The following is a 12,821-nucleotide window of genomic DNA, read 5'->3' as shown; positions in this document are numbered from 1 at the left end:
ATACAAGTAAAACAAAAAAGCAAATAGATTTTTAAGCAAGTCTAGTATTAAAACATTAGATTTTAATGTTTCTGCATTTAATGTTTCTGCACTTAATGCTTCTGCATTTCATTCAGAAGCATGCACTTAGTATCAAATTATGGAATCTTAAATGAATAAGACTCACTGACTCTGTTGGGCTTAAAAACTGAGGATGAGAGATACTTGGAAGGAACGACTGTAGTAGGTCATAATGACTACCATAGAAATAAGTAAATGGTCTGTGTAACCAGGAAATAGTGAAAACCTTTCCATCAAGAGACAATGTCAGTGGGAAGATACAATCAAGAATAACTTGGAATACACACACACCCACTAAGTCAACATTTTGTTTGTTTGGTAAAGTTTATTTCCTTCTTATTGTGCTCAAATGCATTAAATTGAAAACTGCAGTGCTCATTTATAAATACACCAAATGGAGTTATTTTATAAAAAGACCAAGGTAAGTGAAAGTTCATAGAAAACTGGCAAGTAGTTACTATTTTATAATACTAATTAAAAATTATTTCCCTACAAGGTAGTGAAGACTTTTTAAAAAGGACAATGATTTGATCAGTTTTGTATATTTAGAAGATTATTCTGTTATCATTGTAAAGAATGGCTTGGGAAAAATGCAATGAGTCCTAGATACATGGCAATATGTAATGGTTCAAACAAGAGATGATGAAGGTCTCATGCAGAACAGACAGGAGGCAACTGTAAGGACAATCAGGAGAGAGGACAGTAAGAATGGGTCATGAGCAACACCACAGTTTTACAGGGAGATGGATAAAAAGAAGCCACTCCACAGAACAGCGCAAATTTTCTAAGACTGCATGCAGAGACTTCAGACTTCACTGTTAGAGCATTCTATCTTGTTACTTTAGCTTGAAGAATCGTAAAAGAATAAGTTTTTAACATAGAGTGGTAACATAGGACATGGCCAGTGTGTTAGTCCATTAAGGATACGATCACAAAAATGCCACAGACTGGGTGGCTTAAACAACATTCATTTCTCATAGTTCTGGAACCTGGGAAGTTGAAGATCAAGCCACTGGCAGATTGAGTGTCTGGGGAGGACCCTACTCCTGGTTCATAGATGGTGGCTTTTTTCTGTGTGAGAACATGGCAGAAGATGTCAGGCAGGTCTCTAGGACCTTTTTTATAAGCGCACTAATCCCATTGATGAGGGTTCTTCCCTCAGCATCTAATCACCTCCCAAAAGCCACACCACCTAATACCATCATCCTGGAGGGTTGGATTTAAACATATAAATTTTAGGGGATACAAATATTTAGTCCATAGCAGCCAGTTGTAGAAACTTCTTCCCATTTTGTATACATGATGCATACTTTCTGTTTTTTCCTCCAGACGCACTTCTCTCTCTTTTCCTGCCGCTCCCACCTCACCTTTCTGCCCTGTGAGGCTGCACTTTATGGACACCCTGGCCCTCTGTCCAGGCCCTGTCTCTGTGTCCCCAGATCCGCATCATTGCATTGCTTGTTTTTTGTGCAGCCCTAGCAAGGACTAGCATTGTCCTGAAGATCGTAGACTTAGATATTGCTGGTGTGTCAGGATTCTGCTTTATTTGCTTTCCTTGAGATCACTCAAGGGCACATCCACACAGAACCTTGGCTCATATTTCACATTTATCTCCTTGCACCATGTAGCTTCACAATTGCTGCTGAAAAGGTGATACCATGAAGCCACTCAGCACCCATGCATAGCACAATCCAGACGGTCAGTTACGATACTTCATGGGGCTCTTAATAGCCAATGGAGCTTCCATACCACTTCTCTGGAGACGTTTCACAAACCTAAGCAATCTGCTTATTGCGAAGATGTGGCCAGCTTACGTAAAGCCTTAACATTTTTTTTATCTCTCCTTTTTGCTTCATCCCCCTTTCTCTCAGTTTTGTTTTCATTGGATTATAGTCTCAGATAGTATGATACCATAGGCTCTGTTTTAAAGTATATTTGGGCTGAGACACCATCTGGCTTCCAATTTGGAACAATCGGAGATATGGCAAGAATATGTTAGTTCAGAAGAGAGTGAATTTGGGGGTTTTGTTTCCCTGACTTTATCTTTCCCAATTTCACTCCAGCCTTCTCCTGCTGCTATACATTTTGGGTTCCAGTATCTGCTCCTTCCCCTTGTCCCTCCAAGTCTAGGTGAGATAATGAGTCCAAGATAGTGAACCATCTCTTACTGCTTTATCTTAACCTTCCTACACCTTTGTAATTAGTTCCTTTATTACACATCCTCAATTACTTGGTTGTTTTTTTCAATATCTCATCTGTAAAGGCTTGCAGCTGATCCAGAGAATATAGCGCATAAGGAAAGTTGGAAATTGACAAGTTGGTGACCTTAGAATAGGAACAATGGCGAAAGCCAGCCAAGTTTATAGAGGGATCATGCCAGAAAAAGATTTGACCAACTTGATACAGAGGTTGAGCCACATTTCTAACGTCTTCGAGATTTAACATTCTGTGATCCTAGTTAAGGAAGGCATACAGCCCTTGCTATCAAGCACATCTATTGAATGAAATAATAGAGGGAAAAAATTTGGTAGGTTTTCTTTTTGAGTTATGTCCGTAAATGATAAAAAGTAAGCAGGAGAGGTGCTTTGATATATTAAAATAAACAAACAGAAAACCCAAAAAGCACTCAGCTTAGAATCAGAATAGAGGAGATTGTGCTGTCACTGAGATACTTATGAACTACATGACACTGAACAAATTATTTCCATCCCCCTAGTCCTAGGGTTCTAATATGTAAATTAGGGATTAAAATGCCAACTCACATGGGTCACATGGTTGTTATAAAACTTAAATAAGATGAAGCATGTGAAAATACATTATTTTCATAGAACATTAGTGATATTATAAATATGGGTGTAAATATTTGCTCTTTGTTGAAATAGTCTAATGTGCATAAAGAATTGCAACCTGAAATTATGAAACAACGCCCTGGACATGTCTTTGGGAAGATAACAGGCCCTGCACTTCACCTGCTTCACCTATGAATTCACCTTTATAAGTAAGTCTTTGCCTAAATAATGCACTTAGATATATCATATAAATATAGAAAACATATCCATTTTATGTTATTTTTCTGGTTGTCATTTTACAAAGATGTTTCTCCAGTCAACATGACTGAATATTTTTTTCTGACATTTTTACTATTTATCCAGTGTAGTGAAAAAAGTCACCTTTCCAAAACAAACAAAACAGGTGCCTTCTAGGAAAACAGACACAGGCATAGATGAAGACAGAAGCAAATCCCGGTCCTTAGGTAAGGCTTAGAGCCAATTCCTCTGGCTCCACAATGCTTTGCCCCCATTCTGTGGATAACACTGAGCTGCTTTAAACCAGCTCTTCATGATTTCAGTGCAGACTCCTTCTGGAACTGCAGCGTATGTTACCACAGACATTTGATTCTCTTGTCTTCTGAGACTGACTCAAAAAGGGCATTTATCAACTGTTCTTGTTTTCTTCGCTTCACATGTTGAGGTTTTGCTGACATCCACTGTAGAATTGAAATCAGATCCAATATCCCATCAATTTTCAGCATAGAAAAGCAGGCACATTTCAGCTATGTCACTGCATCAGCAGTAAACATATTTAATAATATCAATTACTGACTGCCACACTTCCATGATCTGGAAAAACATACAGCCTCTTGGAGATAGAGTCTTCTGTGACTAAAAGAATAATGCATTTATTATAGAGTATGGCGCAAACATTTTCAGTGGATACTAGCCATGCAGCTACAGGAATAACATAATCTTTTGTGATTATTTGGGAAATAGGTACTAAATAAATAATCTAATTTCTCTAGATAAGATTCTCTAGGACATCACTGGATTCCTTTAGAAGAACTGGATTTAAATATCCCAGAGAAATAAACTGACTCTTGCAAATTACATATAGTTAAATTTGACATTGTGATAAATTGGTTGTTTTTTGTTGTTCATCTTGATAATTGCTATCCTCCATTAGTTGCTTTATATGTTTTCTCATTTTATTATGTCAAAAATCATGTGAAGTAGAAATTAGTACACCCATTTTATGGAAGAGGAAACAGGAACTTTGAGATGGCAAATAATTCAAGGCCAGCAGCTAGTAAATGAGAGAGACAAATATTAAACCATTTCCTGCTAATGTAAGACTAAATTCTTTCAACTATATTCTAATGCTGTGTGTTCTGTTCAAGAAGCCATTAGGGATTCATTTCTTTAAAATTTTGGTTTTTAAGTCTACAAAGATTATTCTTTTTTAGAAGCAAAACTTTTTTAATGTTATCCTTGTGACCTCACAGATAATGCTACTCGATTGAAAAAAACTCTCTTTGTGATATATTCCCCTAGATAGTAAGTTTTTATTTTATTTTTTTTCTTTTTAAAGTGCCTAGTCGCAGTCTTTTGTAGGATCCAAGGTGCTTAGCTAAGGGCCATATTGTGAATGAATATTCCCTTACCTTATGGAGGCAATAATTGAATAAGGGCGGACGGAGTCTCGCTGTGTCACGCAGGCACCCAGGCTGGAGTGCAGTGGCGCGATCTCGGCTCACTGCAAGCTCCGCCTCCTGGAGTCATGTAAGGGCTCTAAAACTTTAAAAAGTTAAAAAAATTTGAAGTTTCTAGGCGAGTGAGGATGGGGTCCTGATCTTGGAAACACTCACCCGGCCAAAGGAGGTAGGGAAGAAAGCCCTTTCCTCTTTCCTGTCATCCTCATCTTTTTAGGTCTATGGAAAAGTGTTTCTGTTACCTGGGTGGACCCATCGGTACTGCGCAGGCAGTGATGGTGTCCTTAGCTTCTCATGGTCCTGGAGTGTGATGAGTCAGTTAAGTATCCCCAGATGGGGGAGCTACACACATGGGACTACTCCTTGGGGGGTCTATGAAACTGACATAGAAGTTGGCTGCTCAATGAGAACACTTGGACACAGGGCGGAGAACATCACACACCAGGGCCTGTGGTGGGGTGGGGGGATGGGGGAGGGATAGAAATAGGAGAAATAGGTGATGTAAATGATGAGTTAATGGGTGCAGCAAACCAACATGGCACATGTATACATATGTAACAAACCCGCACGTTGTGCATATGTACCCTAGAACTTAAGAGTCTAATAAATAATTTTTTTAAAAAAAAGAAGTTGGCTGGTTAAACCTCAGTGGGAAAAATGGTGCTATTGAAAGCAAATTTTCCAAAAACTTGTGTCCAAGAGACAAGAAGAGCAATGAGGAATTCTAGCACAATGCCGAGGCGAGAGTCACGGGCTAGGTCCTGGGCTCTTGGAGTCAGTCAAGCTCCATTATCGAAAAAGAACCTCCCCACTTTGTGAAGAAAACTGGGCTAAGGAAGAGAGTGAATCAGTTCTCTGCCTCCACATGAGGAGAAGGCTGCATTAACCCATTAGAGTGAATTCCTTGTGGTTAGCTACAGGGAGGGGCTATATTTTGGAGACTAAAACAGTAGGAATTTCTTCCAGCTGATAGGGAATCTGCGAGCCACAGCAGAAGATAAGTGCAAAGCCTCTGTGCCTGGTGCCCCTGGGTTTCCAGATTTGCTGCTCACCTTACTACAGCAGAAGGAACTTTTCAGTTTCCTGTAGATTTTCTGTTCACTTTTCCCCTGCTCTTCACACATATCAATTAATTTAATCCCCAAACAATATTATGAGGAAGAGAAAGACGTTACACAGTCAAGGTAGCCTTCCAAACCCAGACATCGGGCTCCACAAGCCAAGAGCTGAAACATTTCTTCATACTGCCAGAGTCTGCCCATTAATTAGTGCTAGAACAATTTTGTATAAAAATGCATCAGGGATAGTGCAGGGAGATTTTAGTATGAATGTATACTAATGGAGACAGATTTATCTTGTTGCTACTCCATTCTGGAGAATCCGAGGGACTTTAGCCTTTTTGTTTGAAGTCCAATAAGATTTGTTCCCATCTTTCCAGCAGGACCCTGCTGGAAGGTCCGAAAAGGTAGAAATAAGCCAGGGCAAGGCAGGCAAAAAGAACACGGGGAGAAGAAGGCTAGGAAAGAAGGAGATACCTGATAACCACCTGAAAAAGACCCTAAAGGGACTGAATGTTTCCTGTTAGAAAGAGCAAAGAAGGGTTTTGTATTATATCCTTCACTTTGTTTTTGTTCACAAGGGATTAATAATGACATGGACAGAAGGAAGGGAAATACTAGGCAGAAAAGGGCGGGGTTCCTGACGAACTCCGACCCTCAAGCCTGGGACCACAGCCCAAAGTGAGAACATACATTCCTGTTTCCCCCCTCGAAAGTTGCTTTTCTGCCCGCCCCGCCCTCCGTCCTGCTTGCATAAAAACCCCAGACTCGCTGGGTGCGGTGGCTCAGGCCTGTAATCCCAGCACTTTGGGAGGCCGAGGCGGGCGGATCACGAGGTCAGGAGATCGAGACCATCCTGGCTAACACGGTGAAACCCCGTCTCTACTAAAAATACAAAAAATTAGCCGGGCGTGGTGGCGGTGCCTGTAGTCCCAGCTACTTGGAGAGGCTGAGGCAGGAGAATGGCGTGAACCCGGGAGGCGGAGCCTGCAGTGAGCCGAGATCGCGCCACTGCACTCCAGCCGGGGCGACAGCGAGACACCGTCTCAAAAAAAAACCTAGACTCCACCGGCAGCGCAGCAGAGACAAGAGAAGCAGCAGCTGTACACTGAGAGAAGGATGGGCTGACAGTGGGACTTCATGTAAGAGTTCAGCTGGGGGATGGCTGGACTTCAGGGGAAGACCACCCTCCTGCTCCACCCACCCACCCCCTTTCCAGCCCTCCACCCCGCCGACAGCCATTTCTACCACCCAGTAAAATTCCCAGCACTTACAACCTTCAATTCATTCCTGTGACCTGATTACACTGCCCCTCCACTGAGCTGTTTAACACTTAAGCTGTCCACAGACGGCAGAGCTAAAAGAGCCCACTGTAACACATGCCCTCTCGGGCTCTGGGGGCTGCGGGTACCCCTACTAGACGGCATGGAGATCCACTCCTGGCGGTTGCCCAGAAGTGCCCGTCCTGGCCCCGGCACCCACTCACCTGCGTGCTCCCCATCCCATGAGGGGTTGAGAGCTACAGGCTGAGTAAAGGAGCCAAACTCTTCGCAAGTCCTGTGAAGAGATCAAGGAACTATCGTGTTTCAACAATAAGGCTGATTTCCTTCTGTTCATGGACTATCCCTTCTGCTCTTCCAGGCAGTTCAGCCACAACCGAGGGGTTACATTTATTACTTATTGTAATTACAATAATTAATATAATTTATTATTGTAAAGTTCTTGTTTATGCATTAATCGCCATCAATAGACTCTGAGTCCCTCCCAGGCAACTCCACATTCATTTCATACTTGTCCCCCACACCCAGCTCACCGGTGCTGTTGAATAAATCAGAAAACAAATGTTATGTTTGTGTCCACCTATTCAGCTTGGGTCTCTGTAGAACACTTTTGTTAGTAAATGCTTTCATCTAGCATTTCTCCAGTGATTGCAAAAATTTCATACCCTGGAAGAAGTTATTCTCTCTCCAGAACTTTGAAAAAATGAGACTGGGGTCTCTGCCTGTGGGACTACAACCTCCAAGAGTACTGAAGGGGAGGAAAGATTTCATTTCACACTTCACTAGGTTCATGGCTGAGGCCTCTATAACAAAAGGCATATTAACAAGAGAAAAACATACAAATGTATTTGACATAACTTTTACTTGACATGGGAGCCTTCAGAAATGAAGACCGAAAGAAAGAAAGAAAACCTGTGGAATTTTATACTTAGATATGACGACGTGTGGATAGTCATGCGGAACAGTGATGAGACAAACAGTGTATAATTTAATGGCAATACATGGGACAACTTAGCAAGGGCTGTGTATTCAGATTCTCCTCTGTGTCCCAGTGTATTTAGAGATCAAAGGACATTCCTTTCCTGCAGCAATATGACCTGCTTCAAGGGAAAGGGGAGGAGGTAAACGTGAGTTTCCTGCTTCTGCTGTTTTCTCAAATGCCAAGGTGCCATATTTTAAAGTAGTGTGTCCTGACAGCATCAGCATATCCAGCCACTGTCTCCTATCAGTTCTATGGGAGATTGATAACATACACAGAAACAAAGTTGGGCCAAATTTCACTTCAGAATGAACATGAACATCAGTGAGTGGCAGTGAAGACAAAGAAAGGCACAAGCCTCAGACCCAGAGAATCACGTAACTCCTGCGCCTAATATGTGCTCAGGGCGTGCTGAGCTGTTGGCATATTTAGAAATCACATAATTAGTATGGATTTTTTTCAGTTTTTAAAAACAAACCCTATGGCTTGAATATTAAACACACTGTGATTTCCCAAAATATAAACTGCTCTAATTTGTCATATTTTATTTTTAGGATGATATGCAAATATCAAAGTCAGAAAACAACTTCTCTATATTTATTTAAAATTTAGACCTATTAATGGCTTGTGTATGTATCAAATGTAAAGATAAAAGGAAAAAGTTAATCACTGTAAACATTTTCAGCCAAAGAATCAAACTGAAAAATTCTTAAAAGCTAAAATTATTTATTTATTGTTGAAGCCAGATTTATTCCAGTTAATTTGTCTTTTGTTCCCAGAAGGAGAAGACTAAGAGGCCATTTAATGTAGTTATTGGGATGATATATCCTCATACATTTCTTACTTGATCAAAACGTTAATATGGGCCAGGCACAGTGGTTCACGCCTTTAATCCCAGCACTTTGGGAGGCTGAGATGGGCGGATCACCTGAGGTCAGGAGTTTGAGACCAGCCTGGCCAACATGGTGAAATCTTGTCTCTACTAAAAATACAAAAATTAGCCAGGTGTGGTGGCAGTTGCGTGTAATCCCAGCTACTTGGGAGGCTGACGCAGGAGAATCACTTAAACCTAGGAGGCCGAGGCTGCAGTGAGCTGAGATTGTGCCACTGCACTCCAGCTTGGGTGACAAGATCGAAACTCCATGTCAAACAAACAACCCCCCACATAACAAATAGTCAACATGGCAACACTATATGATATAATTTTAATTTTTACTTATTCATTTGGATATGTGTGGGGAGAGGGGATAAGTTAAAATGGCAAGAGAGTTGGGTGAAACTGGCCCCTTTCACCACCACGAAGACACCTGTGGTATTTGTTAATAATCAAAGAGCAAAACAATTGTCTAATTGAATATATGTCATGCCAGATTAATTATTTAATTAACTGGGCAAACTTGCCACTCTTTTATTTAAAACTATGAGAGCAATGAATTCATATTACCCTGCCTAAATGTAAGCCTGCTTGTCAGCCATTTCTCCCCATCGCTGACCACTCTGTGATTCTGTGGTTTCCGCCATCATCTTCCTTTAGACCTCATTACTATATCAACTGAAACTTCCTGGTCCACTGACCACAAACTACCCTATACTTCAATGCCTCCACTTGCATTTCTTTCTCTGCATTGCCTGAAATCTAGCTCTCCTCCTGAGCAAGGGCTTCTGATTCCTCACTAACCTACATATGGATGTACGTGAGGTTGAGATGGTACTGTCCTATCTTCCAATTGCAGCTGTGGCTAGTACATCACTAGCTTCATCTTAGAGACTTCATTGTCTATGTTGATGATTCACTAACATCGTCGTCTCTTATCTAGTTGTGAAGACATTTACCACACCTGTCATCATCTTGAAAGTATTTACATCTGGAAAATTAAATATCAGTGCATCTGAATACCATGTACAACACTTCTTTTTTCATTTTGTTATTTCCATTAAACAGCTTATTTCTACGTAGTAACAAATATCTGGGTTTCTTTTTTGCTCCAAACGTATTGGTCCCTTCCTCAATGTATGTGAATCCCTAGAACAGTGTCTTGCATGATGAAAGTATTTAGTGAATAATATCTTGGTGTGATTGTTGCTATTTTTCTTCTTATAATAATTAACATCCATATGGACCCGATGGTTGATCATTTTGGCCACTTTTTTTTTTATTATTTCTTTTGATTCTGTGGCCTTATTCTTCCTTCACTGTCCGCATCTGGCAAATTCTAACATGGGCTAACCTAACCTACCGTTTTTCTGTTTCATTCTCACTATCCCATTCCCCTCAGTAAATTGATTCTTATCTTTTTTCTCCCAGTGCTCCCGACAGCAGACTTTTTCCAATTCTAACCTTGTTTCTAGTTCACATTAGGAAAGAAGAGATAGATGCTGACAGTGAAATAATACTCAGCAATTAGAAGCAATTGACTAGTTGTTCACTAATCAGCATGGACAGATTGTGAAAACATACTGCGGAGTGAAAGAAAAGAAAGGTAAGGAAGAGAAGGAGATAGGTAAGACAATACAACATTTGTGCTGATTAAAAATACATGAGCACAGGATGACACTCAATGTGATGGAAGAAGCTAAGCCTCGTTCTTCATATCTACGTGGGTTTGTTGCTGTGCTCTACTGAATGTTCTTTCAGTTTCAGCCCTTGGACCGTTATAGTCAATTTGTTAAAATTCATCCAAAACTTCTCACAATACTCAGAGTAAAACCTAAATCTGTCTAGTGGCCAAAAAAGCACTCCCTGATTCCCTATTGTCCAGCTTTTCGCTCTGGGCTCATCGATCTCAGCCACAGTGGCCCCTGGAGTGTTCACCGAACAAGCCAGGCACTCCTGTCGTCTGGTCCTCTCCCTGGGACATCTGCTTCCCAGAGATCCCATAGCGTGTTCCCTCTGCTCATGTACTTCTCAAATATTTATTCATAAGCCTACTTTGAATACACTTTTCTAGGTATTGCAGGGAAGCAGTAGGTGGTCAGTGAACACATCTGTGAAAGGAACAGAACAATGTCTGCCTGGAGGAGCTCGTCTTCTAGTACACGGGGTGTGGGGGGCAGGAGGAGGAGGATGGAGGTGTGATTAATTATCTGTTTCTGGAAGAGACAGATATTAACAAAATGAATAATTTGTATAGCATTTTAGAAATGGATACACTTTATCAGTAAAATTAGGCAGGGACAAAAGAAAGATTCTGTACGTACTGGGGCATAGAGGATATGTTAACATTTTAGAAAAGTGCTGAGGAATGGTCTTGTTGGGGAGTGATAAGCAAAGAATAGAAAGAGGTAGTGAGACGAGCTGTTTGAATGTCTAGAGGAATTGGATTCTAGGCGAAGGAAAAGCAAGTGCAGAGGCCCTTGGTCCGGGAGGTGCAGGTTTTAAGAGCAGGTTGCTTCTGCAGCCTGTGAGTGAGGGGGAGTAGGAGATCAAGTTACAGACATGTGGGATGGGCAGATGTGCAGGGCTTTGTAGACCTTTCTAAGGGTTCTTGGTTTTTGCTCTGGATGATGTGGGAAGCTCTTCAAAGGTTTGAGCAGAGAAGAGACATGATGTTCAAATATCACTTTCTCAGTGAGACTCCCTGTCTACCTCAGACAAACTCCAATCTCACCTTTCCTGGTCACTCCCCATTCTTATTCCCTGACTTCTTTTTTCTTCATAGCACTTATAAAAACCCAAGTTACATGTTTTACTCATTAATTTAATTTTATTTTTCTCTTGCTGCCTCTTCTCATATTAGAATAGAAAATCCACAAGGGCAGAAACATGTTTGTTTGTTTTTCTATTTCCTTCACTGATATATTCGCCAACCCTATCCTTACATGCAAGGTGCTATGAATAGTGCACTGCTGGATAGATAAACATTACACATAAAAGGTATTTGGTAAGTGCTAATAGAGACAGAGTAGATAAATGAGAGTGGAATTAGGGATACAATGAATGAATAACCTTAAAAAAATAGAGGGAACTTAAACTGTTTCGACAGAGTGCCAAAAAATATTGAGTAATATTTTCTCAACTATTGGCAAACAGATACAAATACATACATATATGTCTAAATGAGAGTGTCTCTCAGACAAAAAAAAAAAAGAAAAAAAACCCTTTAAAGTACTGATCCTCTGCTATAAACTTGATTCCCTCTGTTTCCATTTTCATATCCGCCCCACTCTTGTGTTAAAGACAGAAGCCTCTCTGTTATGCAAAGTGAATCCTTTCTACCTTTCCTCAGGATGATATTTCTTTCATCATTTTTAGGAACATTCCTTCATAGTTTGTGCCTTCTCTTTCCAGACCTCTCTCTTTTTGCTCTTGACTACATTGATACTTCTTTCTTTTCCAACTTAAAAACCAAAATGAAACTAGGCAAAGATGACAACTTTTGACCCTGTAGATCCTCCTGAATGCTACTCTATTTCTTTTAGAACAAAGCTTTGAGGAGTGGCCTTAACTTTCTTCTTTCTTCATGGCAACTTCCAGTTCTCATAATACTTTCTCAATTGGTTCATGCCCTTGTTATATACCTAACACTCTTTAGTGAAGATTATCATTCAGTTGTTAATTTTTTTGGTAATTTAAAAGACATTTACGTATATGTAATGTGCCATCACTCTGATCGACACTGGGAATGCAAATTTGGCAGTAGGCAGTGTTTTCTTCACCAATCTAGCACCATCTTCTTGGGCATAAATTTATCCTCCCTTTTCTGGATGTCTATCAAAGTGAAATAAAAGATTCAGGCCTTTAAATAATAACTCGCAGAAAGAAACAAAAAAAGAAAAGCCTCTTTCTACATAAAAACACAGTATTTATACTTAAAAAATATTATTCCCCACAATGCAAATGACTGATTATCTATTGACGTTTGATCCTGAGGCTGAAATAGTAATTCTTTCCTTTAAGATTTTTTTTTTTTAGTCTCAGAGATCCAAAACTTCTTAACTTCACTTTAAGAAAAATCAGA

The 12,821-nt window shown here is 40.3% G+C and overlaps 1 long non-coding RNA gene across 2 annotated transcripts in view; it reads left to right on the top strand.

The window, feature by feature from the left end:
* The first annotated feature begins 304 nt into the window (after window positions 1-304).
* Window positions 305-12,821, top strand: part of LOC129471164 (uncharacterized) — a 56,188-nt gene continuing 43,671 nt past the window's right edge. Inside the window, exons 1-4 of one of the 2 annotated variants that reach the window (XR_008653503.2) lie at window positions 305-481; window positions 2,943-3,058; window positions 3,213-3,313; window positions 10,213-10,343. This is a non-coding gene — a long non-coding RNA (uncharacterized lncRNA). The remainder of the gene's footprint in view (window positions 482-2,942; window positions 3,059-3,212; window positions 3,314-10,212; window positions 10,344-12,821) is intronic. The other variant, XR_008653504.2, reaches the window with a different exon arrangement.

This window comes from Symphalangus syndactylus, chromosome 21 (genome assembly GCF_028878055.3).
Source record: "Symphalangus syndactylus isolate Jambi chromosome 21, NHGRI_mSymSyn1-v2.1_pri, whole genome shotgun sequence".
NCBI classification, from domain to species: domain Eukaryota; kingdom Metazoa; phylum Chordata; class Mammalia; order Primates; family Hylobatidae; genus Symphalangus; species Symphalangus syndactylus.
Note: the sequence above shows the minus strand (reverse complement) of the source record. Positions and strands in the feature narration are given on the sequence as shown.